The sequence below is a fragment of the Panthera uncia genome (genome assembly GCF_023721935.1).
Source record: "Panthera uncia isolate 11264 chromosome A1 unlocalized genomic scaffold, Puncia_PCG_1.0 HiC_scaffold_17, whole genome shotgun sequence".
Classification (NCBI taxonomy): Eukaryota; Metazoa; Chordata; class Mammalia; order Carnivora; family Felidae; genus Panthera; species Panthera uncia.
The window spans coordinates 54,257,990-54,282,978 of NW_026057577.1; the positions used below are offsets into that span (position 1 = coordinate 54,257,990).

Consider the following 24,989-nt stretch of genomic DNA (forward strand, 5'->3'; position numbering starts at 1 on the left):
GGTGCCATCAAAGACAAAGAGACAAGTCAGACAAACATAAAACCAGCACAAGTATGAATAGAAAAGGTGAGGCTTTAGAAGTCAGAGCCATGGGAGAAGGTCAGAGAATGTACCTGAAGTCCCTCAGCTGTCGAATCCCGTTCTTCAAATCTCTACATTTCCCTCCACCTCACTGCTAACGCTTCAGCAACATGGGCCAGTAAAGTGCCGAAACCTAATGAGGTTTGAGTTTAGAAAAATCATTGGTGTGAATTAGGACAGACTTGGTTTTAACATATGTAGTCTCTCTGTCCTTAGCTTTCTCATCACATATATCCATTCACCCTAACATATCGAAAGCCCAGGGCAGCACTTGCGCAGGGGACTCGAAGCTGAGGTGGCCGAGCTGTCAGGAGGGGCCTGAGTGGGCACTTCGAGGACCCAAGATTGTCTAAAGCCACAGGGGAAATGGTGGAACATTCACCATCACCATTGCCAGAAAGAGCGATGTATGGCTTTGCTCTTTTCTTAAGCTCCCAATGTGGCTTCATACTATATCTTGTATGAGCTTGTATTTCTGAATCTTGGCTAAACTCCTTAGGCTTAACCTACTGGCCTCAAAAGTATTGGGCATTTGCGTTGTCCGTCTACCTCCTCATTACTATAGTAATCGGTTACGTACTCTTGTTGGGAATAAACATGATGAGTACCTCTCAGCTCAACTCCACTCGTGCCATCACAGATAACTAGGCTAAAAATCAACAGCAGAAGAAATACGAAGAAGAGGCCATCCCAACATTAAGAGGTAGTCCTATTAGTGAAGTAAGCCAAAAATTCTTTCTTGCAGTCAAAGAACTTTGCACCAAAAACGAAATTGTATGTAGACTAACAACAAGCGTTTATTATAAAAGTTTTTGATGTAATGATTTCGACCATAATGATTTTGAATATCTCTTATTAAAACCCGGTATCGAAATGTAAAAAAATAAGTTGAACCTCTCTTAGATTAAGTTCCATGATGATCGTTCAAGGCTCAGCTTGTCCCCTTCCGAGGAGCCAACTTGCCCTCTCGCCCATAGGGACTTCTCTCTCCTCTAAAACACTTACCTTCTGCCCGCCTCACAGAGGGGAGCCCTGTCATCCTCACCTCAGTAAAAAGCAACTCTTACCGCGAACTGCTCAAGCTGAGACCCCAACATCCTTGCTTTGTCATTTCCCATCCACGGTTACATCAATCTGTCAGCAAGCCGTGCCAACCACACCTTCAAAACATATCCCAGTATGCACCCTTCCCCCATCCCGTGCCTTTCCCACCACCAACACTCTCTGGGACTCCTGCAGTGGCCTCGCAGCCAGCCTCCCTGCCTCCACTTGGATGTTCCTCTGCTGTTTCTCCACACAGCAGCCAGAGTGAGATTTTCAAAATAAATCGGGCCGTATCATTCTTCTGCTTCACCACATCTAAACTTAAATCTAAAACTTCCTACCTGAGGCTACAAGGCTGTATCTGATCTGGGGCTCCCATACGCCCATGGCAACCTCTCTGACTTATCTGCCTCCTCCTATATATACCCTGCAGGTAAATGGATCTTCTTTGTGTTTCTCCAGTCACTAGGCTTGTTCCATTCTTGGGGCACTGAACTTGCTAGTCTCTTCACCTAGACACTTCTGGTCCCAGATCGTCCCAGGGTTAACTCTTCTGTGATTCAGATCTCAGTTTCAGTGCTCCCTCCTCAGAAAATCAACACATCCTCCTTGTCTATACCACCAACCCAAAATAGCTGATGAAACACTTTCAGATCCATCGCCATTAAATTTTTGTCATAGTACTTATTACTAGGTTGTTCTTGATTGCCGACTTGTTTACATAATTGCCAACCACATCTTCCATACCTGCATAATTAGAATGTAGGCTTCATTATATACCCTATGCCACACTATTTCCCCAGTGCCTAGGAAAGCGCTCTGTAAATATTTACTGGATACATTCATGTAGTACGGTGTAAGTTTTCCTAACTAGGAAATGGTGCTACTGATACATAAAGGCTAGTGTGTTTCAGAGGAGAAAGAAAGCAGTGTGCAATGGCTGTGCCACGGGGGCCACATGGAGGTGAGACAAGCTGAGCCATGCAGCGGGAGTAGAAGCTGAGCAGTGAGAGGGAACAGGTCATGCATATCTGGCCAGGGATACGGCACAAGGACAATGTCCTCAATACACAGTAAGAAGCAGTAAGGTCTGGACACAAACCTAGGCAGCCCAACTCCACATACTCCAAGCTCCAACTCCTGGTAAGCTGAGGAATTCTGTATTCATTCAGACCTGAGATGATGACCTACACAAAAGTGAGGCTGGAATGGAAATTGAGTGGAAATGGAAAGGAGGGAAAATGAGAAGGATGTTATAGAGAAGAGAGGAAGAGGCAGCAAGTTATTTTACTATAATTAAACAGAGCAGAAATAAGTTAGAAGTAGCAGAAAGAATCAGAGATGAATTTGAAAATGAAAAATAAACTTTAAAAACTGGAGAAAATGGTAGTGCTATTGATTGTAAAGAGGGAGATCCAGATTATGTGGGAAGGTGGGTCAGATTTTAATAGAGTTGAGGCTGAGAAGGTGGCAGGGGCTTCTAATAGAAGTATCTAGGAAGCCATGGGAAATGTGGACTGATGTCTGGTGACATGACAGCCAGAGAAATGTGTCCCTGAGTCATCTAAACAGGAATCACAGATGATGTTGTGTTATATTCCAAGAGAGGGGAAGACTGAAGAGACTGTCCCTATGTCCCTCTGTTCAGCTGCTGTCTTCCAGTTTCAGGAAGGGGAGACCTGCCCCAAGGTAGAGGTGGAGGTGGATCCCAAGCATCCTCCCAGAAGCACAGAGCAGCATGTTGGAGCACTAGGGAATTGGAGAGTCTATGACGTGGGAAAATAGGATCCAGGTGCTGGTGCCCAAAGCAGGCAGGGCACATGTATCAGGAAGTTGAAAAGGTAGAAACCATTGGAGACTCATTGAGGAGGGAATGAGAATTTGGTCCAGAAATGGGGACAGATAGAAGAAGGGAGGGAAGCCAAGGGGGATATACATTATTTATGGTAAAAGACCCCGGGGGGTAGAGTCCAGTGGCCAAAGGATAAAGTGGCCAAATGTGACCAGAGTGTCCTGTGTTTCAAGGAGGTCAAGAAGAATAAAGTCTAAGAAAAGGTAATCAGGCTTTCCAATCGGTGAATTTACATTGACTATTTGGGAACAATTTCAGTCGAGTGTCGGGACAGAAACCAGATCACTTGGGTTTATGGGTAGGAAATAGAAATCCCAGATGCACAGAATTGGCTCAAGAGGAAGAATTGCAATAACTTTTTTTTTTTTTTTTTTTACTCTTCTTTAGTGGATGAAGTCATGAGCTCAAAGAGAAGAAATGGAGGTGGGGGGTCAGAGGAACAGAGAAACGTTGGCATAGGTGCTATGAAGACAGTGTAGACGATAAACTTTCAGGTGTGGTGGTTATTCAAAAAGTGAAAAATGCTGAATGCAGTCATTTGTTCACTCAGTAAATACTTTCTGGGCGTTGTCTTAGGCAAAGAGATAAGGCCATGAATAAGACAGTAGCCCATGCCCTTAAGTAGCTTGCGGTGGTGGGTGGTCAGGGCAGCCATGATCATGCTCACAATCGCTCTTGTGTAAGACTTCATATTTGGAAAAGTACTTTCACATTCCCTTATTTCATTCAAACCAGACATGGTTCCTTTGAGGTCAATGTAGGGAAATTCACTTTGCAAAAATAGTCAAACTAAGGCTGAGACATTAGAAGGCATGTGAAAGGCTCCAGAGCTAGTTACTAGGAATGTAAAAATGACAGCTCTTGTTTCTGGACTTAGAAACAACAAACAGAGGACTGGATGGACAGAAATACCTATTTTGGGCATTTCTTTTCTGCACTCTCTCCTCCCTCCCCTCTTTAAGTCAGATGAAGTCTTCTTATATCTAATTTCTCATCTGGGCTTAGCTCCAGCCTTGAAATGCAATTCAAGTCTAATACTCCGCATTGGATTTGCATGTGGCCAAAGATAGCAGCCATCGTTTTTATTTTTTTATTAAAGTTTACTTATTTCTTTTGAGAGAGAGAGAGAAAGAAATTGGAGGAGGGGCAGAAAGAGAGGGAGAGAGAGAATCTCGAACAGGATCCACACTGTCAGTGCAGAGCCTGAGGCAGGACTTGAACTCACAGACTGGGAGAACATGACCTGAGTCAAAATCAAGAGTCAGATGCTCAATGGACGGAGCCACTCAGGCACTCCAGTAGCCATCAGTTTTTAGATGAACAATGCATAGTAGACAATTTTAGGTACATTAACTCAAATCCTCAAGAATCCAGCCATCCCCTAGGATTTCCTTGTTCCTTGACCTCTAGTGAACTTGGCCTGAACCTCAATTCTAAAAACCATGGAAGTTCCAAGCCCTTCCCTCAATTTCCATGAATTCCTAGATCATTAGTCTAATCTTTTACCTGGCTTACATCCACATGTGCTATCTCCTCTTTGATCCCAAACTGAAATCCAGCCCCATTCACGTGTTTCTAGAGCCAATCTGGTGAGTTTAATCAAATTTATAGATTTGCTAGGGGGGCAAGAAAAGGGCTTGAGGAAATGTCTAACTGAACAATATAGAGCCCTCCACCATCACCCTATCTCTGCTCTCTCCTCCTTTCCCTTTCCCTTTTTCCTTATAAGCTAAGTCAAATCCTCCTCGTATTGCCTACAATTGAGTGTATTCATGACAACGGGTGTCTTGAGCTTGCCCTTATGGGTCTTACCCTCGCCCCGGTATTTCTTCCAGACAAATATAGTGTTCTCTACAAGAGAAGTTAAGGCAAATAAAATGTCCACATCTGGTGACATCTGTAATAGCCCTCTGAAACACACGTTATTATTACTTTCATTTTGTAGAAGAAGAACTTGATGTACAATAAATCCAAAGCCTCTGCCCACATTTTCGTAGTTGGTAAGTAGTAAGTCCAGATTGCAACTGAGATCTGTCTGACTTTGAAGTCCATGTGTTTTGCAAGACACCGTGATCTGGAGGTTATCTCAGGAGGGTCTAGATGAAGGACCAAATCTTGAAGAAAGGGAAATGGGGAAAGGCCATTTTCTTCCATATTCAGGAAGAAAGTGTCAAGCAGAAAATCATGCCTGCAGAAGAATTTCCCTGCGCATACTCCAGTGAGAATAATGCCTAGAACACCCAAATTATTATTTGAGTCTGCTACAGATCCGTCTGTAACTTTAAAATCTGACAGAGGAGTTTATCTTGATGTGATGGTTATCCCAAGCACCCGAAGTACTTAGACCTTAACATTATCCACTTTAGAAAATTGCAGTGTGACAACATGGATGGACCTTGAGGACATTATGCTAAGCGAGATGTCAGATGGAGAATGACAAATATCGCATATCACTTATATGTGGAATCTTAAAAAAAAAACCAACTTGTAATAACAGAGTAAAATTATGGTTACCAGGGGAGGGAGGGTGGCGGGACGGGACAGATGCCGATCAAGGGTACAAATTTGCAATGCGCTAGAGATCTAATGTACAATATAGTGAATGCAGACAACAACAGTGTATTGTAATCATCAAACTTGCTTAAGAAGCTGTCTTAATTATTCGAACCGCTAACAAGAGATGATAATTATGTGACCTGAGAGTCGCGTATAATTGCTACAGTGGCAACCATGCTGTAATATACAAATGTATCCGATCAGCATGTCGTGCGCTTTGAGTTTACACGATGTGCTACATCAAATACATTTCAATTATAGAAAAAAGGAAAGAAGAGTACCGCGGAGACTAACCCCAAGAAAAATGAAGTCATGACTGAGAAAGCATCATTTAAAAGATCCGGAGGCTGACCACAAGGATGGTACGGATGACTGGATTTAACATGGGGAATGAATCGCCTTGCCTCGGGACTCTCTTCCTACTGATGCCCTGAACCTAATTGTTTTTGTTTTTGTTTTTTTAATTTTTTTTTAACATTTATTTATTTTTGAGACAGAGAGAGACAGAGCATGAACAGGGGAGGGGCAGAGAGAGAGGGAGACACAGAATCGGAAGCAGGCTCCAGGCTCTGAGCCATCAGCCCAGAGCCTGACGCGGGGCTCGAACTCACGGGGAAATCGTGACCTGAGCCGAAGTCTGACGCTCAATCGACCAAGCCACCCAGGCACCCCGAACCTAATTGTTTATGAGCATCGGCCTCACCTAACTGATGTGTTTGCAATATGTTGCCTGGCAGAATAGAGACCAGAAATTAGGTCTATCTATACAAATAGGGTGAGCTATTGCATCTGACTTCTTGGTTTAACAAAAATTGTAGAAACACGTCCTAAGGGGATTCCCCCTTCTCATCACCCCCATACGCTTTACAAAAGATCTATCATCATCACCATTGTTTAACAGAGTCCATGCGTGGGCTGGGCACTATCCACCCACCTAAGGACGAGGAAAAGCAGGGCTGTTACCTTCACAGAACTTCTAATGTAGTGGGAAAGATCTTATTTTTAAAAATCACAGAAATGAATTTGTAATTGCACTAACAAATTCTAAATACTTGCATTGATTTATTTGCTTCTCATAACCCTAAAAAGTAGGAAGTATTACCTTCATTTTATGGAAGAGTAAATTGGGGTTCAGAGAGATTAAGTGATCAGTGTAAGGTTACATGGAATTGCTATTTGATCTACATCAGTCCAAGTTCAAAGCTATCCCTCTGCATTCTTGAAACACTAAAAAAAGAAGGACCTAACTTGAGCGTTTTGACATTGAATCATGACACATTAGGTCATGTTACTCTGGGGTTTTTTTAAGTTTTTATTTTAATTTCAGTTAGCTAACATACAGTGTTATATTAGTTTCATGTGTACAATATAGTGATTCAGCACCTCCATACATCACCCAGTGATCATCACAAGTGCCCTCCTTAGTCCCCATTGCCTGTTTAACCCAACCCCCCTCCCCGCTGGTAACAATCAGTTCTCTATAATTAAGAGTCTATTTCTTGATTCCTCTCTCTCTCTCTCTCTCTCTCTCTCTCTCTCCCTCCCTCCCTCCCTCTCTCCCTCTCCCCCTCTCCCCCTCTCCCCCTCTCCCCCTCTCTCCCTCTCTTTCTCTCTCTGTTAAGTAATTTCTACACCCAACATGGGTCTTGAACTCATAACCCCAAGATCAAGAGTTGCATGTTCCAATGACTGATCCAGATAGCCACCCCTGTTTTGTTTCTTAAATTCCACATGTGAGCAGTATACTCTCTAGCTCCATAAAGAAAATGTGGTACAGGGACGCCTGGGTGGCTTAGTCGGTTAAGCATCTAACTTCGGCTCAGGTCATGATCTCACGGACTGTGAGTTCGAGCCCAGCGTTGGGCTCTGTGCTGACAGCTCAGAGCCTGGAGCCCGTTTCAGATTCTGTGTCTCCCTCTCTCTCTGCTCCTCCCCTGCTCATGCTTGCGTGCTCTCTCTCTCTCTCCTTCAAAAATAAGTAAGAACATTAAAAAAAATTTTTTTTAAAAAGAAAATGTGGTACATATATACAGTAAAATATTACTCAGCCATGAAAAAGAATGAAATCTTGCCATTTGCAGGCCATGTTACTCTGTTAAAGTGATAATATGAGGCAGGGGGGATGATTACCTCTTGAGCTTTGTGGAACATTCCTGGGGACGTCCTTACAGTTTCAGCTGTCACATTCCACGAGATTATGGATATGAACAACTCCTTGGATTTTTCTTATCCTGAGCTCTCAGAGATGATTTTAGCACCTGACTGGCTCAGTCAGCAGAGCATGCAACTCTTGATCTTGGGGTTATGGGTTTGAGCCCCACATTGAGTGTAGAGATTACTTAAAAATAAAATCTTTTCTTAAAAAGGGGAGTGGGATGCTTTTAGAACCTACTTTTGATTATTCCTTTGTTTGTTCATCATGTGATTGTTATCCTAGTTTATTTGATTATTTAGTAATTGTCCTTGATTATTCTCAACCAGAAAATGACCAAAATTCTTAGCATGATAGGTCCCTATGACCTCACCCCTTTCATTCCCTCTCTAGCTCCCAAGCTGGAGTATTCCACTCTTTTTAAGATCCTATCTTCTCATTTAATTGCTTTAGAAACTTTTTTTTGTCCTGCATAATACCTGCATAAACATATTGCAGGTATTTCCTCCTTTGCAATCTCACCTTTGTTAAAGCTCTTAAGGTGTTTGTGCCTCGGCAGGTGAACCTTGAGTTTCTCTAGGTAAGAACCATGTCATATCCATCAAGACAATTCTAGCGGTTAAGAACAGGCACACAGTATGACCTTGATAAATGCTCGGTGGATGAAAGTATGGATGAGTAAATGTGTGACTGAACATCCCGTAACTTAGGGCTCTAGCAGTCCAGGAGAGACATAATTTCAAATTCCTCACAAGCCGTTTCATTTAAGTAGCTCAATAATTAGCATCACAGACTATCAGCTCTGGAAGGTTCCTGAAGTAACCTCTTCCAACACTTGTATTTTATAGATGAGGAGCTGGGTTTTGCAGAGAAGGCTTGCCCAAGGTCATGTCTTCATTACTCTCCACCTGCCCCACAATCACTCTTGGTTGCAGGGGCTTCATTCTTCTTTTGAGCTCAAACGCAATCCCAAGACTTTTTTTTTTTTTTTAATTAAAATTAATGGCTGATCTACAAAGGAGTCTGTTAGTGTCACAATCACCCAGGGACCTTGAGAGACACTCTGGCGGGTGGAAGGGGGCAGAGGCAATGAGGTCATCCGGTGTCTGTATTTATCAATAGGGATCTTAGTTCCTTCCTTCCATGAGGACTCTCTGCATTTAATGGGGAATTTTAAAAGCTTGTGGTTTGCAATAAGATCCATCACTGTGGCTTCAGTCAAGTCTATTGTTCCTTGCTGCTCACTACACGTACAAAGTGGGACTCAAACAAATGTGGGTTGATATTGAATAAATATACATACGGCATCGGTAACATACAATTAGCTCAATCATAGATAGTGCAACTAATACTCAACCATGAGTTGTAGCCAAGAACCTGGCAGTCTCACCCCTAAAATTATGATCGCGTTGAATTCTTTACCAAGAGGTTTTACCTTTAAAGAAACATGCAAAAAATGTAATTCTCCTGCTTATCGCTCAAGAAGCACCCAGACCTCCCTGGCCTGCCCGTGGTTCTTTGTTTGTTGGCTCTTCCCTTTAGAAAGCAACACCACATTTTGTTCATCCATGCATGTCAGTAGACATTTGGGTTGTTTCCCCTTTTTGGCTGCGGTGAATAGCACTCCTTAGGAGCTCAGGTATGAAGTCCCAACCAACTCCCACTTATTTTTACTAGCCACTCTTAACTGCAAGGGAGATTGGTAAGCACATTTTGTCTGAACTTTCCTCCAAGATAGTTTATCTGGAGGCTAAAGGACTGTATCCCCAGAAAGCCCATTCTTCTACAGGAATGGGCTTCCTTCTTCCTGTAGAAGATGGACGTGTTCGGGCCTGAACTTACATTTTTCTGAGCATTTTCACGTATCTACCCTCTCATCTCCAGAGCTACATTTGCAATGACCTGTTTAACATCCCCGCTCGGAAAGTCGCTGGCATTTTCACTCAACAGATCAGAAAAGGTAATTACCCTCTAACTCCTCCCCACCCACCAAAGAGCTCTTCCTCGTTTCAAGTCAAATAGGCTTTCTTTAAGTAACCTTAAAGTATCAGGTACAAATATGATCATTCGTATTGTGAAGCTCCAAAAACGAGATATGGATGAGAATACTTTTCAAAAGTATTTGTCCGTGGACCCCTTTTTTTCTTTTAGGGGACGCTTCTTGGGATAAGTGTGCTGAGCAATGTATTCTGGGAAATAGCCATCAAGTGTGGGAATTCATAAACGTCAAGGCTCTCTTACCTTTGGTGCTTTTCGAGTCACCTCGACTCTGTCTCCCAAAGTCTCTCATCTCTGCTTTCCTTCCCTTCTCTCCTGCTAAATTAGTTAATCAAGGTGGTCATTAGACTGAAGTGGTCCTAATAGCTTAGCAGCCACCAACATCAACAAACCAAAACTGAAGCCTATAAAGCCTCAAGGTTACTCAGTGGGAACCTAAGGACAGCCAATCACAAATGGCCACCTAGGCTTTTCCAAGTAAGGCAAACGTTTGAGCTATAGCTAGTCAATAACTTCCTTGCTTTGCATTCGCCTTTGGTCTATGAGAGTCTCTTTGTGCTCCGGTCAGAAGAGCGCCCTTAACCCCTTCTGTTTCCTGCTGCCCTCTTCAAATCAATCTTTAAAAAAATTTTTTTAATGTTTATTTCTTTTTGGCAGAGAGAGAGAGAGAAAGAGAGAGAGAGAGAGAGACCAAGCGTGAGTGGGGGAGGGGCAGAGAGACACAGAATCCGAAGCAGGCTCCAGGCTCCGAGCCGTCAGCACAGAGCCCAATGCGGGGCTCGAACTCACGGACCGCGAGATCATGACCTGAACTGAAGTCGGACACTCAACCGCCTGAGCCACCAAGGCACCCCCAGATCAATTTCTGTTCAAACAAGCTCTTAAAAGTTTTAATGTACCTCAGTTTATCTTTTAGCACTGCCTTTCATTTCTAAGGCTACCAGACCACCTTTCCCAATGTGACTTGTCTCCCTGACCTAGGGCATTTGCCTTGTTCGTTCGTTCCACACCAGTGGTTGTGCTGGGCACTAGGGACGCAACAGTGAATAAAGGAGCCGTGGTCCCTGTCTTCTTCACGGATCATGTTGCTTATGGTCCAAAAGGCATGGAGAGACAGACCTACATCAAGTAATCACACAGCAAGAGGAAGATGACAACTGTGAGGGGCACTGCAGAGAAGAACATGATGCTATGTGGCTCTCTGGGAAAGTCCCTAAGGAGAGATGTTTGAGCCTAGAGCTCCTGGCTGCTTGGGAACTCATTAGGCAAATGGAAGGAAGAGTTTATCAGGGAGAGCTGGGGCAGGAGGAAGTCTCGTGAGGACAGGACCTGCAGGTCACAGTGAACGGCAGTGAGGGAGATGAGCCAAAGGGGGCAAAAGAGACGGTGGGGGGGGGGGGGGGGGGGGCCTTGAAGGCCTTGTTAAGAATTTGTACCTTTAGCCTTCAAGCCCAGGGGTGATTTATCGTTGTGTCTGTTTTGAAAAGTTGGTTTCATGTGCTGTGTGGATTGACATGGGACTGTAGAGAGGCAAAGGTGGATGCACAAAGACCAGATAGAAGTCCCTGCAAGCAGCCACGCAGATGATGGTGGTGGTGGTGGTGGCGGTGGCTTGGGCCAGATGGCCATGGAGAAATGTTGACAGATGCGATGGTATTTCAGAGGGTGGGTCAACAGGACATTGGTTTGTATTGGATGAGGCTACCTGGGGGTAGATCTTTCTTCCCTGAGGACAAAAATCTGTGTCTCCAGTATTTCTTGCTTCCCTGAGCCTAACTCCAGACCCTGCATTTAGTAGGAGAGGGCCAGTAGGTTTGCTGAACTGATTGGCTTTGGATATTTGCATAAAAGAGCAAAGGTTTGAGGAAAGCCAGTCTAACAGGTGCAGTTGTGATGCAAAAAGGAAGGGACAAATCCCACCCTCCTTTACCTTCCCAGAGTGAGTTAATAGGATTGCAGGGAGGAACACCCGGCGTGGGAACTCAAAAGGCAACTGTAACTCTCCCCTGTCTCTACCTGAGGGCACAGGCACAGAACCTTTCCGTGGCCGAAATGGAACTGTATAATCAACACTGTCCTCATGCACTGGAGAGCTGGATGGGCCTCTGTCGAGCCATGTGGCTCTACCAGGAAGAGAAAGGTTTGAAGGCCTATTCCAAATTAACATTTTGCAACGAAAAGCCCTTGCTGGGCCATTTCAATTAACTCGATGAATTTGTGCTCTTAGATGTGAGTGGCTGTGCCTGCAAATTGGAAAAAATTACCAAACCCAAAACACAGTGATCCAAAGAGCTTTTAGATTCATTGTAGTTCAAAACGCTCAACGTGAGACCGCCAGACAATATTCGTCGTGATCCACAACTCTTGAGAAGACTGTGAGTAAAGGATCATCTCACCACAGTCATAAACAGAGTGACATTCTGTCAGAGATGCTGAAGAAAGTTCCAGACTCAGAGGTCAAGGATTGCCATTTTTGTCAATGCTAAAGCAATTATATGCCAGAAACAGAGGGCTCCTTGTCCTCAGTGGTCCCCTTCTTCGCTCTAAGGAGCTCTGGTGTTTTCCCCAAATCTTTGTCCCTGACCCCACACCATAATTACAGCTAACCTGACAGTTTTCCAAAGTTCAATGGCTCTCGCCTCAGTGACAGACTTAGAAATAGAAAAGTATTTTCTCGGAAACACAACAATGTTACCAACATCTATGATGCTCTGTAAGTGATTAGATAATACAAGAATGGGGGTGGTTTGGAGAAATTACAAAATGGTAACTGGTTGTGGGATAACAACCAGGAGGAAAAGAGAGCGCCTGAGGGGAATTGCTAAATCAGAGATTTTTTTTTTTTTTTTTTTTTTTCCTTTAGCTGTTGCCCTGCATTTTCATTAGTGGCTGCCTGGGGCTGAGAAGGCCACAGGCCTAATTATACCTGTGGACATCACACCACATAATAGAAGCATTAACATGGTGCCCAGTGACCTGCCTGAGAGCCCCTTCCCACCAGCCGGAAGGTTCTCAAACCAATCAAATGCAAAAGGTCATGAAATTTGGATGACATTAAAGAATTATCGTTAGGATTTTTTAGGTGTGATAATGATATTGCGGTTACGTTTAAGAAAGAGAGGAAGAGTCCATAGCTCTCAGAGATAAGGTTCGAAGTAGTTACCAGTGAAAAAATATGACGCCTGGGATCTTGGTCAAGAAAGTCCTGTTGGGGGCAGGGGAAAGGGTGGAGAATTAAGGAAGCACACTCAGGCTTGAATTGATAATTGCTGATGCCTCGTGATGGGAGGATGGGGCCAGTAGACAATGCTCTCTTTATGCGTGTATGTTTTTGGAACTTTCCATGATAAAAGTTTCAAAACACCACAAGCATTTTCTCTTTGTTGGTTTTTTTTTTTTTTTTTTCAGAGACCCCTAAGAAAGCCAAGCTCTTGATAGCAAGAAACCCTTTTCTCGAAGCCAAGAAATCAATATAAACATGCGAGTGTTATCACATGTTCTTTGTGCTTCTAAAACATGAAACATTGAACTCTTTGCCTACAGAGGAAGGGAAAGCTAGGAATGAGGTTGAGACCCTCTCTTCACTCCACAAAACCATGAGTCACATCAACACATTTTCCTCACTTCTAGTCACATGTGCCCATGACCTGCCAGATGTTAGCCAACTGATTCGTTTCAGAAGAATTTTTAAAATTCTATTGTCATCATCAGGCACAAGGCCCTGTGGGTAATATACTCCAAACAGGAACAAAACTGAGATCTGGTTATAAATTCTGTGTTCAGGGGTGCCTGGATGGCTCAGTCGGTTAAGCGGCCAACTTTGGCTCAGGTCATGATCTCATGGTTGAATAGGCTGCTATTCTGTCAGCACAGAGCCTGCTTTGGACTCTATGTCTCCCTCTCTCTCTGTCCCTCCCCTGCTCATGCTCTGCCTTTCTCTCAAAAATAAGCAAACAATAAGAAATTTTTTTAATAAATTCTGTGTTCAAAAATAGCTTCTCCTCAGAGTCCATGTCCATAATTTCCCTTCAAAACTTCCCATTTGGGGCATAAGGACTTCTCTGCCCAGGAATCTGGCTTTTGAGGTTCCCCTTTGATAGCTCATTTCTCAGCGGGTTTTGTCTCCCTCCACTCATGGCAAGAAGCTAAGATTGTTCTTTGGGAATTTTCCTCCCACCCTCTGGTTTCTTCTTCTTGTGCAGAGAACACAGGGTAACATCCTTTAGAGCCTCCTGCTATAGCTACTATTCAAGTAGGGCACTCGTCCCCTGTTGACTCTGGTGTTCTCAACCATCGAACCAAGCAAGATCACAAAGTATCCATGTCATAACTTCTGTGAGCCCAGAACTATCTTAAGTCCTGAAATAGAAGAATGAGAGAGACAGAGACAAAGGGGGGAGGGAGAGAGGAAGGAAGGAAGGAGGGAGGGAGAAAGGAAGGAAGGAGAGAAGGGAGGGTAGAAGGGAAGGAGGGAGGAAGGAAGGAAGGAGAGAAGGGAGGGGAGGAGGGGAGGGAGGGAGAAGAAAGGGAGGGAGGGAAGGAGGGAGGGAAAGGGGAAAAGAGAGAACAAAGGGAAGGGGAGGAGGGAGAAAAGGAAAGAAAGAGTGAAAGAAAGAAAAGCAATGACTTCCTGATTAACTATCTTCCATGACTTTCAGACATGAGAATATGTTTCTCCAGAACATACTCTCCTTGGATTGACTAATGGAGAACTTCAAGAGAGAAAGAACTGAGGCTGAGTTTCAAAGTTTGTCTTTTCTTTTTCTCTTTTCATCTTCAATCGCCTTGGGTTCAGAAGGCTATTTCTATAAGCTGCATCATCTGGACCTGGACCATCTGGTGGAGGCAGCATCCATGCTTGATGATTCAATTTGCTCAGTGGGTGACTAGATAGTCTTAAAAGCCCTCTGTGTCAGCACAGGTCGTTTGTCTATATCAGATGCAGAAGGAAGCCCTGCAGCCTCCCCGAATCACCCTAGAATGCTCTCCCAGATGGACTGGATGCTGTGATTTGTCATGAGAAATTGAACATTACCTGGTAAAGTTCTTCCTGAACAATGGGTCCAGATGTCAGCTTGAAAAATGTCCCTTGTGCTTGTTTCATTTTAAAGCATGTGGTTAAAAGACCTTGGCGTGATTTATTTGTTGGTTGGGGGCACAGCAGAGTAGAGAGAAGGGGCAAAAATTATAGGACAATTTAAAACATAACCGATTTTGTTTGGCACTCCTTGGTGGGAACTTGAAATCAAATACAGTAGCAGAGTCATCTGTCAAGGGCAACTTGCTCTGATGTCCAAGAGAACCTCCTTAAAAACCCCTAAGTCATCAATGTAAGAAATACATGACATTTTTGTTCTTTCCGTTCTTCACGTCTTGGGGATAGAAGAGGCAAGGAATGGTACCTTGGATTGTAAATCGTGGCAAATGGCTGTTAAATCTGAGACAAGGGGCATAGGTCCCTCACGTGTTCAGCATTGTTCATTTCCAGCTCTCTCTCCTCCCAGCCCTCACCTCCCAGACTACTCACCCCAGAGGCTTGTTTTCACCTTCATTTATCTTGGTAAAGATGAGTTAATGGAAAACTGTTACGGCTTAAAAGAATTGCAAAGAAATGGTCAACTGAAAGATCAAATGTGGCCCTGCCCCCCCCCCCCACCTTTTTGGTTTCATGATAAAACTAAGTCATAAATGAGAGAGAAGGAAAGGAATTAAATCAGACCAGCACATTTTTGGTCTCATACGGAAAAAAAAAAAAATACATAATTTCTGTGAACGTGACTTGACATAGGCATCTGTTAGGGAGATCTTTAATAACTCAATAGCTCAGCTAAGAAGATGAACTCCAGCCTATGTCTATTCCCTGAACCTAGAAGGAGTCAGGATTATAAAAGCTTAGCTAGGTTATAGAAGGGAAATTGCAAAGTTGCTTTATTTTGTAAGACACCAGCCTAAATGTGGGCTTGAGTCCTATTTAGAGAAGAGTATGTGTGTGAGTGTGTGTGTGTGTGTGTGTGTGTGTGTGTGTGTGTTTGAATGTTAGGGGAATGTATGGAGTGTGGTATAAGGAGTTGGATCACCCAGGGCGCCTGGGGTGGCTCAGTGAGTGAAGTGTCCGACTTCAGCTCAAGTCATGATCTCATGGTCTGTGAGTTCAAGCCCTGCATCAGGCTCTGTGCTGACAGCTCAGAGCCTGGAGCCTGCTTTGGATTCTGTGTCTCCCTCTCTCTCTGCACCTCCCCCATTCATGCACGCTCTCTCTCTCAAAAATAAAATAAACGTTAAAAAAATTTTTAAAAAGAAGTTGGATCACTCTTGGGGCACCTGGGTGGCTCAGTTAGTTAAGCACCCAACTCTTGGTATCGACTCAGGTTGTGACCTCTCAGGCTCAGGCTCTACACAGAGCATGGAATCTGTTTGGGATTCTCTCGCCCTCTCTCTCTGCCCCTCTCACACTCATTCTCTATCTCAAAAATAAATGAATAAAATAAAATAAAAAAGGAAGTTGGATCACCCTGGCCAGGCCCTGGCCTTTTCCACTATGTGTAGCTGGAGTCCTTCTACCTGGATGCAAAGTTTCCACCCACTTCTGGAAAGTGTGCTCCCAGAGGCTGTCAGCTCTGGCTACCTGGGTCCCTGCTGCACTCAGTCCTGGACCCGGTGAAGCCTGGAATCCAGGAGGAGCTGTGGCTGGGTGCAGGAGCACACTCTTTCTGCGGTATCAGAAGGCACAGAGCTATTACACCTCCCCAGGGGCACAGTGAGGGTCAGGCTAACTCTATCTGAAAACCTGTTTTTGCAGAGGGGAAAAAAGTTATTTTAGTCAAGAAACTGACACATTGATTTACATCAGTTCTGGCAGGAAACTGGCAGGAGAGTAAGTTTTTACAAATGAACAGTGGATGCTGTGGCCCTTAAAATGGCCTATAGCCATCCGTCATTCACAGCCTCCACATCTAAATGTGGCGTCCCCAGGGGCAGGAACCTTGCAGAGATTTTATTTTTACATGTGATTATTCAGGTTCTCTGAGAATGGCAAGAGGTCAAAGGGAGTCAAAATGGTGGGTGGAAAGGAATGGAAATAAATTCAAAAAACAGAAGAAACTAGAGCACGAGCTGGTGGATGAATGCAGGGTCGCCCTCCGAGTCCAAGGCGTAGAATCACAGTGGCCAGCAGCCCTCCCAGGAGCAGAGCAGCCAGCAGCCCCACTGATGGCCTAGTCTTCTCCTCAAGACCAGGAAGACTCCAGTCATGGAGTCTTCTATGCTTGAGGTCAAGGAGAAAAGCACAGTCGTCTAAAACGTATTCTTCCTCCCCTCCTTTGCTCTGGATGCTCTCCGTGTCCTATTTAGCAAGATCCCAAGAGGTTAGCCAGAAATCCAAAATTCTGGTCTCTTCATTTAGGGATAAATAGAACGGTCAAGATGACCAGACTTCGCATGTCAACCTCTTAGAACCTTTTGTCCTCATCAGGGAAAACAAAATAATAGCAGATGCTTACTTGGTAAGCATAATCGTTGCCAAGAGAGTTGGACTGGAGGAATATTTTATCAAGATATTATAGCGCATGAAGCAGGGGGTGGCTCAATTGGTTGAGCATCCGACTCTTAATTTCAGCTCAGGTCATGATCTCACAGTTGGTGAGTTCAAGCCCCATGTCAGGCTCTGTGCTGACCGTGTGGAGTCTGCTTGGGATCCTCTGTTTCTGCCCTTACCCCACTTACGTGCTCTCTCTGTCTCCGTCGTTCTCTCTCTCTCTCTCAAAATAAATAAACTTAAAAAAAAAAAAGAGAGATATTATAGCTCAAAAAAATCACCTTTTTTCTCCAAAGGAATTCATCTGCTACTTGGACCAGAATTAGTCTCTCCTTCCCTTGAGTTTATAGCATGGAGACCTTCAGGTTTTCCTAGGGTTAATACACCCCAGATCATCATGCTAAAGAAAGAGTCGGGGATTTGGGGCAGATATTCTATGCGGGAAAAAAAAAATTCTCTCTCAGAAGACCAGGTAAGGCAAGAGTGTACAGGAGTATAATTATGATCAATGTTAAGAGTTCATGAGCGTTAAGGAGGGCACTTGCTGGGATGAGCACTGGCTGTTGCATGTAAGTGATGAATCACTGAATTCCACTCCTGAAACGAATACTACACTGTATGTTAACTAACTTGAATTTAAAACAAACAAACAAACAAAAACCAGTTCACACTCTGAGTATAAATCCAGATTTCTCTCTGTTATGTAATGATCCCTCTATTTAAAAAGATGGATGGGGCTGAGCCTGAGTGGCTCGGTCAGTTGAGAACCCAACTCTTGATTTCGGCTTAGGTCATGATCCCAGGGTTGTGGGATGGAGCCCTGCGTCAGGCTCTGTGCTGAGTCTGGAGCCTGTTAAGAATTCTCCCTCTTTCTCTGTCTCTGTCACTGTCTCTCTCTCTCTTCCTGTGCCCCTTTCTGCCACTCACCCACGCTCTCTTTCTCTCTAAAAACAAAAAAACAAAAATGCCCTGACCTACGATATTATCCAAAATGTTCTTATCAGAAGTACAAATAAGTTCAGGAGTCAATTGGAAAGGGGAGGAGGAGGAACATTCCTTAGCATAGGATTCCTTTCTTCCTAGAGAGGATGCCTGTGACCGTGTTGCCCACCGCTTGGCTGTTGCTCAGGAGACTTGGGTGTCATTCCCACTGGCACACAGGCCATTGAAAAGGTCCTCTCTCACTTACATGTGGAATCTTAAAAAACGAACAAACAAACAAACCATAAACTGCACTCATGGATGTAGAGAACGGATCGGTAGTCGCCCATCTGGGGATGGGGAGAGGACAAAAGGGGTGAAGAGGGTCAAAAGGTACAAGCTTCCAGTTATTAAAATAAACAAGCCTTAGGGATGTAATCACAGCATGGTGGCCCTAGTTAATAAATCTCTATTGCAATTTTGAAAGTTGCTACGACAGTAGATCTTAAAAGTTCCCGTCGAGAGAATAAAGGAAGTTTGTTAACTATGTGTGGTGTTGGATGTGGACTAAACTACACTTACCGTGATCATTTCACAGTATGTACAAATATGGAATCCTTATGGTGCACACCTGAAACTCATATAATGTTACATGTCGATTATAACTTAATTTAAAAAGAAAAAAACAAAAACAAAACAAAGACCTGTGCTCTGAGTAGAGTCTCCATGCCTCCCAGGAGCCAGGAAGTACAGCCCTGCCTGCTATCACTTAGGCCTCATTGGCTCCTGGGAGGAATAACCCCTGACCTGGTCCCACCCCTGCCTTGGCCCCAGCCACCTCTGCCAACTCAGAACAGAGAGAGCAAAGCACTCTCCAAGCTGTTCCTTTGGTAGCTCTGTTGTTGGGTGTCTTTACTGTTAAGGGTGTCCAAGCTCCTATAACCCATATTCTCCTGGAATTGACTTTGAGTAGTGAACTATCCTTCAGGGGCAGATGAACACAAGTATAGCCCCAAAGGGGCTGCAGAAGGAGAGGATTATGAAAACAGAAACGAAAGCCAGAATCTCTGGCATCAGAAACAAAATAAATAGACAGTCACCAGCCCAGCAAACATGTAACTTACTACTACCTTTCCCTTGGTCTCTTTATATCCTTCATATCCTTCTGTCCAAAAATTCCACTTCTAAATTTGGCATGTATTAGAATATTCACTGTAGCATTGTGGGTTTTTTCCCAAGTTTTTATTTAAATGCGCGTTAGCTAGCGTACGACATACTCTTAGTTTCAGGCATAGAACTTAGTGATTCAACACTTCCAATACCACACCAGGTCCTTCTCAAAAGTGCCCTCCTTAATCCCCATCGTCTCTGTAACCCATTCCCCTACCCACCTTCCCTCCACTAACCATCAGTTTGTTTTCTGCAGTTAAGAGTCTGTTTCTTGGTTTGCCTCCCTTTTTTTTATCTTTCCCCTACGTTTATTTGTTTTGTTTCTTAAATTCCACATATGAGTGAAATCGTATGGTGTTTGTCTTCTCTGATTGTTTCGCTTAGCATAATACCTTCTAGCTTCATCCGTGTCGTCGCAAATGGCAAGATGTAGTATTGTTTCTAATGTTTGAAAAATCACAAGTAGTCTAATTACAATAAACTGTTATACACCCATATTTTAGAATACTATCCAGTAGTTTAAAAGAACAATGTAGATTTTCATTTAGTGACTTGGGACAATGTCTAAAACATATTAAGGGGGTGGGGGGAGCAAGTTACTGAACAAATGTAACCCCATTTGTGTATGTACACACATATACCAAACAAAAACAAAATGATTTTCCTATGGGAACATATAAATGTAACTGTGTAGAGAAAAAGGGGAAAAGCAGTCTGGCTCATTGGAGAGAGGGCAATGGCACAATTTGGCCGGAGGGTTTGATTTTCCTGTATCATTTGGGGGTTTTGCAACTAGAGTGTATTTACAACTAGAGTGTATTCGTGCATCATGGGTATATTTAAATATGAATTTATTTTAAGGGGTTATTAGGAAATTTAATGAAATATATAACCTCAATTGGAATATATATACATATATATGTATATATATTCCAATTGAGGTTATATATATATATATGCATATATATATATATATATATATGCATATATATATATATGGCCGCAATGTCATTTACATCATTTACCAGCCCTTTCAACAACAAAGGGACTATTTTGTTTGGCATAGGAGGGAAGTCCGAGGCAAAGAGTTAAGGGAATCCAAGGATCCCGTTCTGTAATGAAATCAGGTTTAACCATCTGATCAAATTAAAGATAACCCATCACCTGTTGAGAGCCACAAATCATTGACTAAATTTGAACCTACCTACCACGCAGGCCAGGATTCATTTGCCAAGCCCAGCAGTGATTCAAGTCAAATCACCGCTCTGCCACTCACAGTGTCCTTGCTGAATAATTTTCCAGTGCTGTTATGTTTATAAAATGGAAGCGAGGAGCGTAAGTCACATCCCGCACAGCAGGACAGCCAGGATGCGGTAAGGAAGATGAACAATTCACCTCAGGTTTTCATAAAATCTCAACTGTTCATTCCATATCCTGTCGTGGAATACAATAAAGGGTGATCGAAGCTGTAAACACAGAGCTAACTGCTGTTAGATTATAACGTTTACACTGATACGCTTATTTTTCGGTCATTCAGCTGCACACTCTCCTACATTTTCAAAGGTAACGGTTCTCGGTAAATAAAAGGTTAAAGAGGGGGCGCCTGGGTGGCGCAGTCGGTTAAGCGTCCGACTTCAGCCAGGTCACGATCTCGCGGTCCGTGAGTTCGAGCCCCGCGTCGGGCTCTGGGCTGATGGCTCGGAGCCTGGAGCCTGTTTCCGATTCTGTGTCTCCCTCTCTCTCTGCCCCTCCCCCGTTCATGCTCTGTCTCTCTCTCTGTCCCAAAAATAAATAAAAAACGTTGAAAAAAAAAAAAAGGTTAAAGAGACGTTCTGTATCGAGTGCATACTTAAGTTTGAAAGACACAAGCTTAAACCCTGCCACGTCTCCTCCAAAAAAAAGCAAGCAGGGGTGAAGAGGCACCCGTTCTATGGTGAGTGGCCTTCCTTTGAGACTCATTTCCCCAGGATGTCGACAAGAAAAATTTGAATAAATTCTAAGGCCATGACAGGCACAATTGCTTTTGTTATTTCCAAGGCATTTCACATCTATTGTTGGTACAACAACCCTATGGAATAGACACGCAGATGCCAGCAGGTGATAGTGTTCCCATTGCACAGGTTCAGAAATTGTGACAGAAATTTCAGAGTGCAAGATCAGACAGCTGATCTGATCTACCGACGGGGCCTGGGCTAGAATTCAGGAATGTTGACTCCCAATCAAGGTCTTGGAAATTGCTAACGTAGAATATCAACTTCTTGATTGCAAAAGGATACGAACTCTCTAGAAATGACATGACCGGTCATTTTAGTCAAGTCTGCTAGAAATGACCTCCCACTTACGATAGGCCTTCAGTGGCCCAGTCCCCCCGCTCTGGGCCATATTGTTGCTTTACAGGCCAGACCTGTGCTGAAGCTTCCAGTTGTTGCAAATATTTCATACAATCTCAACCAACCGTCGTAGCCCCTGAGGTTTCCATCCAAATACTTTCAAGGTCCAAACACATGGGCATCAGAAGCACATGTGAACATGGGTACCGCCTGCTTTATTTCAAGACCCATTTTGCCCACAGGTTCTTCAGCAAGCGTCAGAGTAAGCAGCAACGCCCCATATCGATTAGTCTTTCGAACTTCTCCGCCATGAGAACAGTCCACATCCCTGTTCCTAATGCTTATCCGAGTCTCCCTGACCTTAGAAATGACAGCTTCCTGGCTTTGGGGAGGACTACAGCTGTCTAATGACATCATCCTCCCCCTGTCGAGCAGGCGCTGCCCTCCCCTCGAGGAAGGATTGGCACAAATGACTTGAGGCTGTTATTCCAGGATCAATGACCTGAGCAGACAGGGTAAACTCCCCTAGAGAATTGGATTCAAGAGACTTGAAGCTTCCCAGGAACCTGAAAGAAATGGCATTTAGGTTTTCATGGCCCACTAGCGCTGGTTAAAAGGTCAGAAATAAAAGGTTATTGACCTGGGAGATTTTCTTGCGAGAAGGAGGGCAGCGTGACTGCAGCCCCCGGGGTCCCTCCAACTCAGGGATCAGAAAGGCACTTGCCGGTCGCTGACTGTGGAAAAAATTAAAGTAGGGAAATGATGGGAAAATGTACTCTACGTTTTATTTGATTTGTACTGAAGTAAGTTAGGAGGTGATGCTCTGCTTTCAGAAAGGCTATGCTAACTCTGGAATAAGTTGTGTTGGTTTGTCTTGGGTTTTATGTTCAAATTCATATTCCTTTAATAATTTCCACATTGGGACCTCCTGAGGTCCACAGAGTTCGGTTCCTGATCTCCAAGTAAGGAAAGACTTGTATTTCTGGCCACTTCTCTATTATCTCCTAAGAAATTACCCCATTGACTTGCAACCAGGAAACAGCAAACATAAAATTCTCCTTAGCTTTGATCAAGACAAAATGCCAGTCATCTGAAACTGCTTTTGACAGCGTGGATGTACAATAGGAAGTGAACTAGTAAACTGGGTCGTGAAATTGGAGAAAAGGAAACAGAAAAAGTTCACTGATCAAAAAGCCATCACAGCAGCTAAGATTAAACGTCTCCAGACATGACACTGGACACCCTTCTGGAAAGGTTAGCCTTGCGGAAAGTGCAGTTGTATATTTCCTTAGCATGTTTGAAAAGTTCTCCAGCTCAGAATAACCAGGAGCCTATGAAAATGCCACTTTCCCTCAGAATCGACAACAACCTGGCAAGGCCCCAGTCGTGGCAATTTATTACACTCAGCCTGAGCCATTAACATGCAGCTTCACACACTTGTTGGAGTTTGACACTGGCTGAGCTTGTTTTTCTGGTCCCCTGGGGCAAAAAACAAGCGATAGCCAACAGTAATTTCACCTTTCGAAATGTCCTTTCCTCTCCCAAACTTCTCCCCTGCCCCGACCCCAACACCCTGTAATACCTGAGCTCATATTCAGAAGAGGAATACAAAAGGAGATCTGACACAGCTCAACAGACAGCACTTCCCGGTCAAACAATGGGGCCGTTGGTCATGGACAGCTGGCCACCAATGACTAGATTGAGACCAACAAACAACCATGCACAGGCCTCTGAGCAATCATTAAGTGGGAATGACTTGAGGATGAGCTAGGCTTGAATCAAATGACTTGTTAAGGCATCTCAGTCTACCATCCGTCTCAAACCTTATACTTCCCCGGGTCTTTTGATGGTTTCTGATCAGTAGTACGAGATACCCAAACTGGAGCTCTCCCCTCGGGTATGAGACAAGTGCCAGGGGGCAGAAGGTAACTATATTGTTTGCATAGCACTATATCAAATATAATAGGCCCTTAGGTGTCATTCTGATAGCAGCACACCTAGGAAGCCTTATGAGACAAAGCCATTTATGTGTATGTTCACAGCATTTCCTCCTTCCCTCTAGGCTTAAGAGGAAGTGGTCTTTGCTCATCCAGCTCTGTGCATTTGTGATGCAGAAAGAGGGACATGAATAGAGGACGGGAGAGAAGTCATGGAAAAGCCAGGAAACAAACGGAGAAGAAAAGGGCTGGACCAGCTGGGTGGGCAAGAGTTTTTGCTTCCTGGTGATAAGGGCTTTGTTTTGTTTTGTTTTGTTTTGTTTTGTTTTGTTTTGTTTTGTTTCTTTTTGGTTAGGAGTAAGAGTGAGGAGAGACAGAGAGAGAGATGAAGGAACCGTCCCTGTCTGCAAAGCACCCAGCTGACTGAAATGAGAGCATTAGACTTTGAAGAGCATTTGGCCTACATACAGCGTGTGTTTTCTTCTGTCCTTTGTAGTTTCTCCAGGCATCCGTTCAAAAGGAACGCGTTATTAGGTTTCTCTGTCTGTGAAACAACTATTTCTTTAAACCACCCCAAGACTGGGCCACATGGGGCGCCAGTTATAACCAAGTCACCCTTGAAACCACACAGTAGTGGCAAAACAAAATGGAAATAGGATGCTGTGGTCATGGCAGACGAGAGGCCCATTCAGTGCAGAGACTCATTTTTGCCAACAATGCCTAGCCATATCCACCAATGACCATGACACCTGCCTGACTGCTGCCCCGGATAGATTTGAAAGATGAAAGTGTCCCGTGCTGACGGTGACCATGTCATTACACTGATAAAAGTGTTCAATCAACCAGACGCCTGCCTTCAAGGAAACAAAAGATCTGGATGATTAACTGGAATTTTCTTTCCACCTGGACGTTTGCTACAAGGGAGATGCGGTCGTCTGACGTTTCAGGTGTCAAAACCCTGGTGGGTCTGATGCAAGGCGTGCTGGTATCTCAGCAGAGACACAAACTAGGAATAGAAAGACCAAGTAAGATAGATGACAGGAGGGGTCCTCTGGGTGGAAAGGATGGCCTATAATTCAAATCATAGTGTCCAAGAAGCACAGTGAACTCAGACTCCGTGCTCTAGGTAGAGTATGTGACACAGCGAGGAGATCATTTTTAACACCCTTGCTCCCCTCAACACCAAAAAATTATTTTTATTAATTTTTATTTTTTTAATGTTTATTTATTTTTGAGAGAGAGCCCGAGCAGGGGAGGGGCAGAGAGAGAAGGAGACCCTGAATCCAAAGCAAGTTCCATGTCGTCATAGCAGAGTTCGATGTGGGGCTCAAACTCATGAAACTCGAGATGATGACCCGAGCCAAAATCAAGAGTTGAACGCTTAACCAGCCCAGGCACCCCTAAAAAGCTATTT

At 43.9% G+C, this 24,989-nt stretch overlaps 1 pseudogene; it reads left to right on the forward strand.

Moving 5' to 3' along the window:
* Nucleotides 1-423: 423 nt before the first annotated feature.
* The window catches only part of LOC125935228 (phosphatidylinositol N-acetylglucosaminyltransferase subunit P-like), a 55,649-nt pseudogene continuing 31,083 nt past the window's right edge, over nucleotides 424-24,989 (forward strand).